Here is a 5,845-nt window from a genome sequence, read left to right as displayed (position 1 = left end):
AAAAAAAAAAAGTCCAAGTGTGGAGACATGGGAAGATTGGCTAGAAGTATGTTTTTCTTTGCGGATTTTGCCCATTTGCTTTAAAGAGAGAGATCTGGTTTCCCTTGAGTCATCTCCTCATGCCATGGGCGGAGGCAACTGCTTCACTTCAGCAACCACTCAAAGAGGTTTAAAAATGTGTAATCCTCATTTGGGGAGCTTAAGTGAACCGCGTCCCCTCAGCAAATCTGGGGGGTGAGGAAAAGTCAACCAAGATCTTCGGTGGGTCCAGAGAGGGTACTTCTTTGACTTGGACCTACACTCCTGGAGTTGGTGAAGGCCGGGGATGTGTGAGTTTGCTGTGGGGTCAATGCTGGCCATGCAGGAAAGAGAGAGGAGAGAGAAAGAAGGAATGAGTGAGCACAAGAGAGAGAGAAGGGAGAAAGGGAGAGCAAGAGCACCTGCCAATGTGGTGTCCTTGGGGCTCTGTTTGGTAGAGCCACCAAGAGTTCAGAGGACCCCAACAGGGAGCCATAGCAGCTGGAAACAAAACAAAGGGAGAATTTGAACACCAAACAGCTAACGATAGCAGAGATGAATCTGCACAGGTTAAAGGAACAGCAGGAGGCATCCAGCAACACTGAAACACACAGCTAAGTGAGTGGAGAAAACATGCTCAGCGGGGGCGAGCCCCCCCACAGAGCCTGCTCTGCTCCCCTCCCCCTCCTCCTTCCTCCGGCTCCTCACCAGCCAGAGGAGAACAAGAGAAATCAAAGCTCAGAGAGAAGACGTTCAAAGGAAATCAAACTTACCCTGTCCCAATGTACCAACTACAGATGTATTGGATTCCTATTTCTGCTGTAACCACAAGCTTGGTGTCATAAAACAACACACATATAATGTCTTACAGGTTAGTTCTATAGATCAGAACTCAACACGGGTCTCTTTGCGCTAGAATGGAGGCCTCGGCAGAGCTGTGCTCCAGCCTGGAGGCTCGGGGAAGTCTGCTCCTCACCCTTTCCAGCATTTGGAAGCTGTACATATTCCTCAGCTCCTGGCCCCTTCCTCCATCTTCAAAGACAGCAACAGGGGTTGAGTTCTTATCATTCTGCCTTCCTCTTCCCTGTCTTCTCTCCCTTTTCTAATTTTAAGATTATTTTGGACCCACCCAGGTAATCCAGCATAATCTTCCCATCTCAAGTTTCTTCACATAATCACATCTGCAAAGTCCCTTTTGCTGTGCAAGTAACATAATCATGAGTTCTGGAGTCATGATAGGGACATCTTTGGGGGATAGGAGCATTTTTCTGTCAATCACAGCAGGTTTCTAGCTTGGTGAAGGCCTGAGTAGGTGGGAGGGAGAATAACTAATGTTAAATCAAGTTCAAGTTGGACTATTTGAATTTATGAACCTAAGACAGTACTATCTTGGGGTGACCATTGGACATTTCTAATGTCTGTAAGTGAGGAGAAAAGTTGTGGACTGTCAGAGTTCCTAACTGAGACCGAGGGAAAGCTACTAATTTTAAAGAGATGACTAAAAACTATAAGTAAAGTGTATTTTAACTATACCATGAGTTGTGCTTAATTAACATACCGGTGACATGTGGAATTAGAGATGTCATTAGACTTCACAGGGGAGAGTGCAGACTCCATGGTTGAACAGACAAGGCTGGGGATCACCCGGTCCGTTAGCTCAGCACGTTACTACACGTAGAGTCAGGTAGTGACTCTCCCACACCACCACCTCAAACAACAGGATGTTTCCACTTAAAAATTGCTTCTTAACCTCACACTCATTAGGACAACCACTACCCACATTTGGGAACATCCCTGTAGAGATGGTATTTAACTGTCATGACAAAGCTTGACTGGGTGACTTAAACAACAGAAATTTATTTTCTCTCAGTTCTGAAGGATGGAAGTCTAAAGTGATAGCAGAGTTGGTCTCTTCTGAGGCCTCTCTCTGTGGCTCGAGGGTGGCTGTCTCTGTGTCTTCTCTGGCGTCTTCCCTCTCTGTTGTCTGCATCCTGGTCCCCTCTTCCCATAAGGACACCCATTACACTGGCTTCAGGCCCACCCATACAACCTTATTTTACCTTAATCATCTCTTTAAAAAGCCCTATCTCCAAAGACAGTCACTTCCTGGGGTACTGGGTATTAGGACTTCACTCCATGAGTTTTGGACACAATTTAACCCCTAACAGATCCCGGGTAGGACTCTGTGGTAAAGGCTATCAGGACAACCTTTCAGAGGAAAGAAGAGGTGAGTCCTGAGCCTGCCAAGCCCTAACTGAGATACTTAGCTCTGCATTCTCTCCCTTCCCAGAGGCCCAGAAACACACAAGATCCACGTTCCCAAAGTTAACAGAAAAGCCTACTTTTCTGAGTCAGTATAGGGAGGGAAATAGCCACCACACACTGATACCCTAAACCTCTGTGCACAGCCTGGAAACTTATGGCCAGAACCTCCCCCCCAGCCTGTTAGCTCAGCACATTACCACACGTAGTCAGGTAGTGACTCTCCCACACCACCACCTCTAACAACAGGATGTTTCCACTTAAAAATTGCTTCTTAACCTCACACTCATTAGGACAACCATGACCCAGAAACCCCAAAAGACCAAAACAACAGAAAATAACAAGTGTTGACAAGGATATGGACAAAGTAAATTGTTTCTTGTGTACTGTTGGTGAGAGTGTGAAATGGTGCAGCCACCAGGAAAACAGTGTGGAGGTTTCCCAAACTAAAAATAGAAATACTATATGAGCCACTTCTCAGTATGCAAGGTTTGACAATTAAGTTAGGAAACTCATCACAGAAAAAAATGTTGAATATCACTATAGTCACCTTCAAAGTACTCCCATTGGGAAGCTATGCACCAATGCTAGCACCTAGTCCACCCTTCAAAGCAATTTTGGAACTCTTCTTCTGGAACAACTGTTAAAGCTGTAGTCATACAAATGTCTGACAATTAAATTTACAAACTTGCCACCATGTCTTTAAGTTGGCAGCACCATACAAACAACTTGGTAAAGTTCATAACTTTGGTATACCAGGGTCTCACAGCTATATTCTGGTTGATATGTGGAGATGTCTTGCTCAGTGGCATTCACTATTGGGGGGTGTGTGTGTGTGTGTGTGTGTGCAGTACAGCAACAGCTCTGATGGTTGTTTTAGAGAAACAGTTCCAAAATTGCTTTGAAGAGTGGACTAGGTGCTGGCATTAGTGCACAGCATCCCTAGGGGAGTACTTCAAAGGTGACAGTAGTGATATTCAGCAATGAGGTATGTAGCACTTTTTCTAGGATGAGTTCACAGATTTAATTGTCAGGCCTCATATATCCAAAAGAACTGAAATCAGGGTCTTAGAGAGAGCTATTTTTGTACCCCCCTATTTATGACAGCATTATTCACAAAAGCAGGAAAGAAGCAGGTGGAAGCAGCCAAAATGCCCAGCCCCAGATGAACAGGAAGATGTGATACAGTGTGTGCATACCATGGAATATTATTCTTCCTTGAAAAGGAAGCAAATTCTGACACATGTGCTCCAATGTGGATAAACCTTGAGGATATTGTGCTAAGTAAGTAAGTCAATCACAAGAAGGCAAATGCAGTATGATTTCACTTAAATGGGGTATCAAGAGTAGTAAAACTCACAGAAATAGGATGGGGATTGGTGGCTGCCAAGGACTGCAGGAGGGCAAATTGTCATTTAAGGAGTGCAGAGTTTCAGTTTTGCAAGACAAACAAGTGCTGTTGCTGCTGTGCAACAACATGGATGGACTCAACACTACTCACTCTACACTTAGAGCTAACAAGGCAAATTTTATGCTATGTGCATTGTATCAAAATTAATATTTTTAATTTTTAAAGATACAGCTTGTCATCCAATCCCAAAAGCTAGTAGCCAAATTGAAATAGCAAAATAATTCCAATGCCACCTTAAATTATGCTTCCCTGTCTATTTTCTATACTGGACCAATTTACCTGATTTAAATTCTGTTTAGATGACAGACCCTTGCTATCTTCTAAACCAGCAGTCGTATCTTATTATTTTGTCCCAATGCTGTATGTTACCTATTCAACTTAAAATTCCCCATGCAGTATGCCTCATAAATCCCTGAATTCCATGTGAATGCTAGAGAACTGGTATCTCCATCATTGAATTAAGCCATGGAAGGTTTGTTTAGAGGCCGATTTGAAGTTCTTCCTCATTTTCCCTTCACAGGCTGTGGTACAATGTCAATGCCAATTTTAAGGCTTGGTTACAGAATCAACTAACCTACAAAAGGCATTATGTAACCTCATTGTGTTCTTTTCACAAATTGATATTTGTCACTCCATTTCTTCTATGATCTGGATGGTGGCCCCCAAATAACACTAAGTAGAAACACCTGTTTTAAGGCATTGCTCCTAGCAGTGTCTCCATTGCCTGTGCAGCCACTGAGACATTTAGCATCCAAATGAGATCAAACCCAACTGTAGGCAGAAAAATGAGCTCAGGTCTGTGGTTCCTCCTCAAGAAATTCAGTATTAAAACAGGATACTTTTGCATTTGAAACCATGTCAAAACCATCTAAAATAATATAAAATAATTAGCAACTTGACCCAAGATTAGCTGCCAGGAATAAACAATTTCCAAAAAAGTGTCCTTTTAGCCAACATCTCAAGGAAAAGAGCTGTACACATAAACTACACCAAGGAAAGGTAGCTTTTTGGTTTGAATTATCTGAGTAGTCTCAGACCCTCTTTATTTAATTTAACTTTTGAAGAAAAAAAAAGAATAAGAAGAACAGGTTGGAAAGATTAAGATAAGGAAAGAGGATGGGGAAAGAGTGAGATAAAAAATAGTCTCTATTCTAGTCCTCCACCCTTGGAAATAGATCATGTTATCTTGTGCTCACAGGTAACAAGGCCAGAGTGCTGGCTGGTGATCTGGCCAGGCAGGTCAAATCATCTCAAATAGACAGAATGAGTATACTAATCAGAATTCCCTGGAAAAACAGAACTAACAGAGAAATTTATTTTAAGGAATTGCCTCATCCCATTGTGGGGGATGATGAAATTCCAAAGTCTATAAGGCAGGCCAGAAGACAGGCACTATCTGATATGATAGTCTTTTCTTTATTTCTTTCTTTCTTTCTTTCTTTCTTTCTTTCTTTTTTAGACAGAGGTTTACTTAGCAGAGTGCCATGGTGTCATAGGACAGCAACCTCAAACTCTTGGGTTCAGGCAATCACTTTGCCTTAGCCTCCCAAGTAGCTGGGATTACAAGTACCTGGTTAGTTTTTTCTATTTTAGTAATGATGGGGTCTTGCTCTTGCTAATTTCTGGTCTCCTGAGCTCAAGCAATCCACCCACCTTGGCCTTCCAGAGTGCTAGGATTACAGGCTTGAGCCACTACACCCAGCCTGATGCAATAGTCTTGAGCACAAAATCCACAGGCTGAGGGTCTCTACATTGAAGTCTTGCAGCAGAAGAAGTTCTTCTTGTGGAAACCTCAATCATGCCCTTATGGCATTCAGTTGATTGAATGAGGTCCACTCACATCATGTGTGGTAATCTACTTCACTCAAAGCCTACTGGTTGAAGTGTCAATCACCTTCACAGCAACATCTAGACCAGTGTTTAACCAAACATAGTGTTGCTGAATTGACACATGAAATTAACTATCACAATGACTATTCTTTTATAACCTATAGCGTTTGTTAGAGTCATTTATTTGCCCTTGGGATCCGACCAGTTGTCGTTTTTCCTTAGAATGTAACAGTGCAGGGAAGTTTAGCATAACTAACTCTGTTTTTCCTTCTGACTCCCAGCAGCAGTATCCCTCAGATCAAAAGACTCTGCTTAGCTCCACAT

This window comes from Otolemur garnettii, unplaced genomic scaffold (genome assembly GCF_000181295.1).
Source record: "Otolemur garnettii isolate 467f Iridium unplaced genomic scaffold, OtoGar3 scaffold00034, whole genome shotgun sequence".
In the NCBI taxonomy this organism is placed as follows: domain Eukaryota; kingdom Metazoa; phylum Chordata; class Mammalia; order Primates; family Galagidae; genus Otolemur; species Otolemur garnettii.
This window is presented reverse-complemented; position numbering follows the sequence as displayed.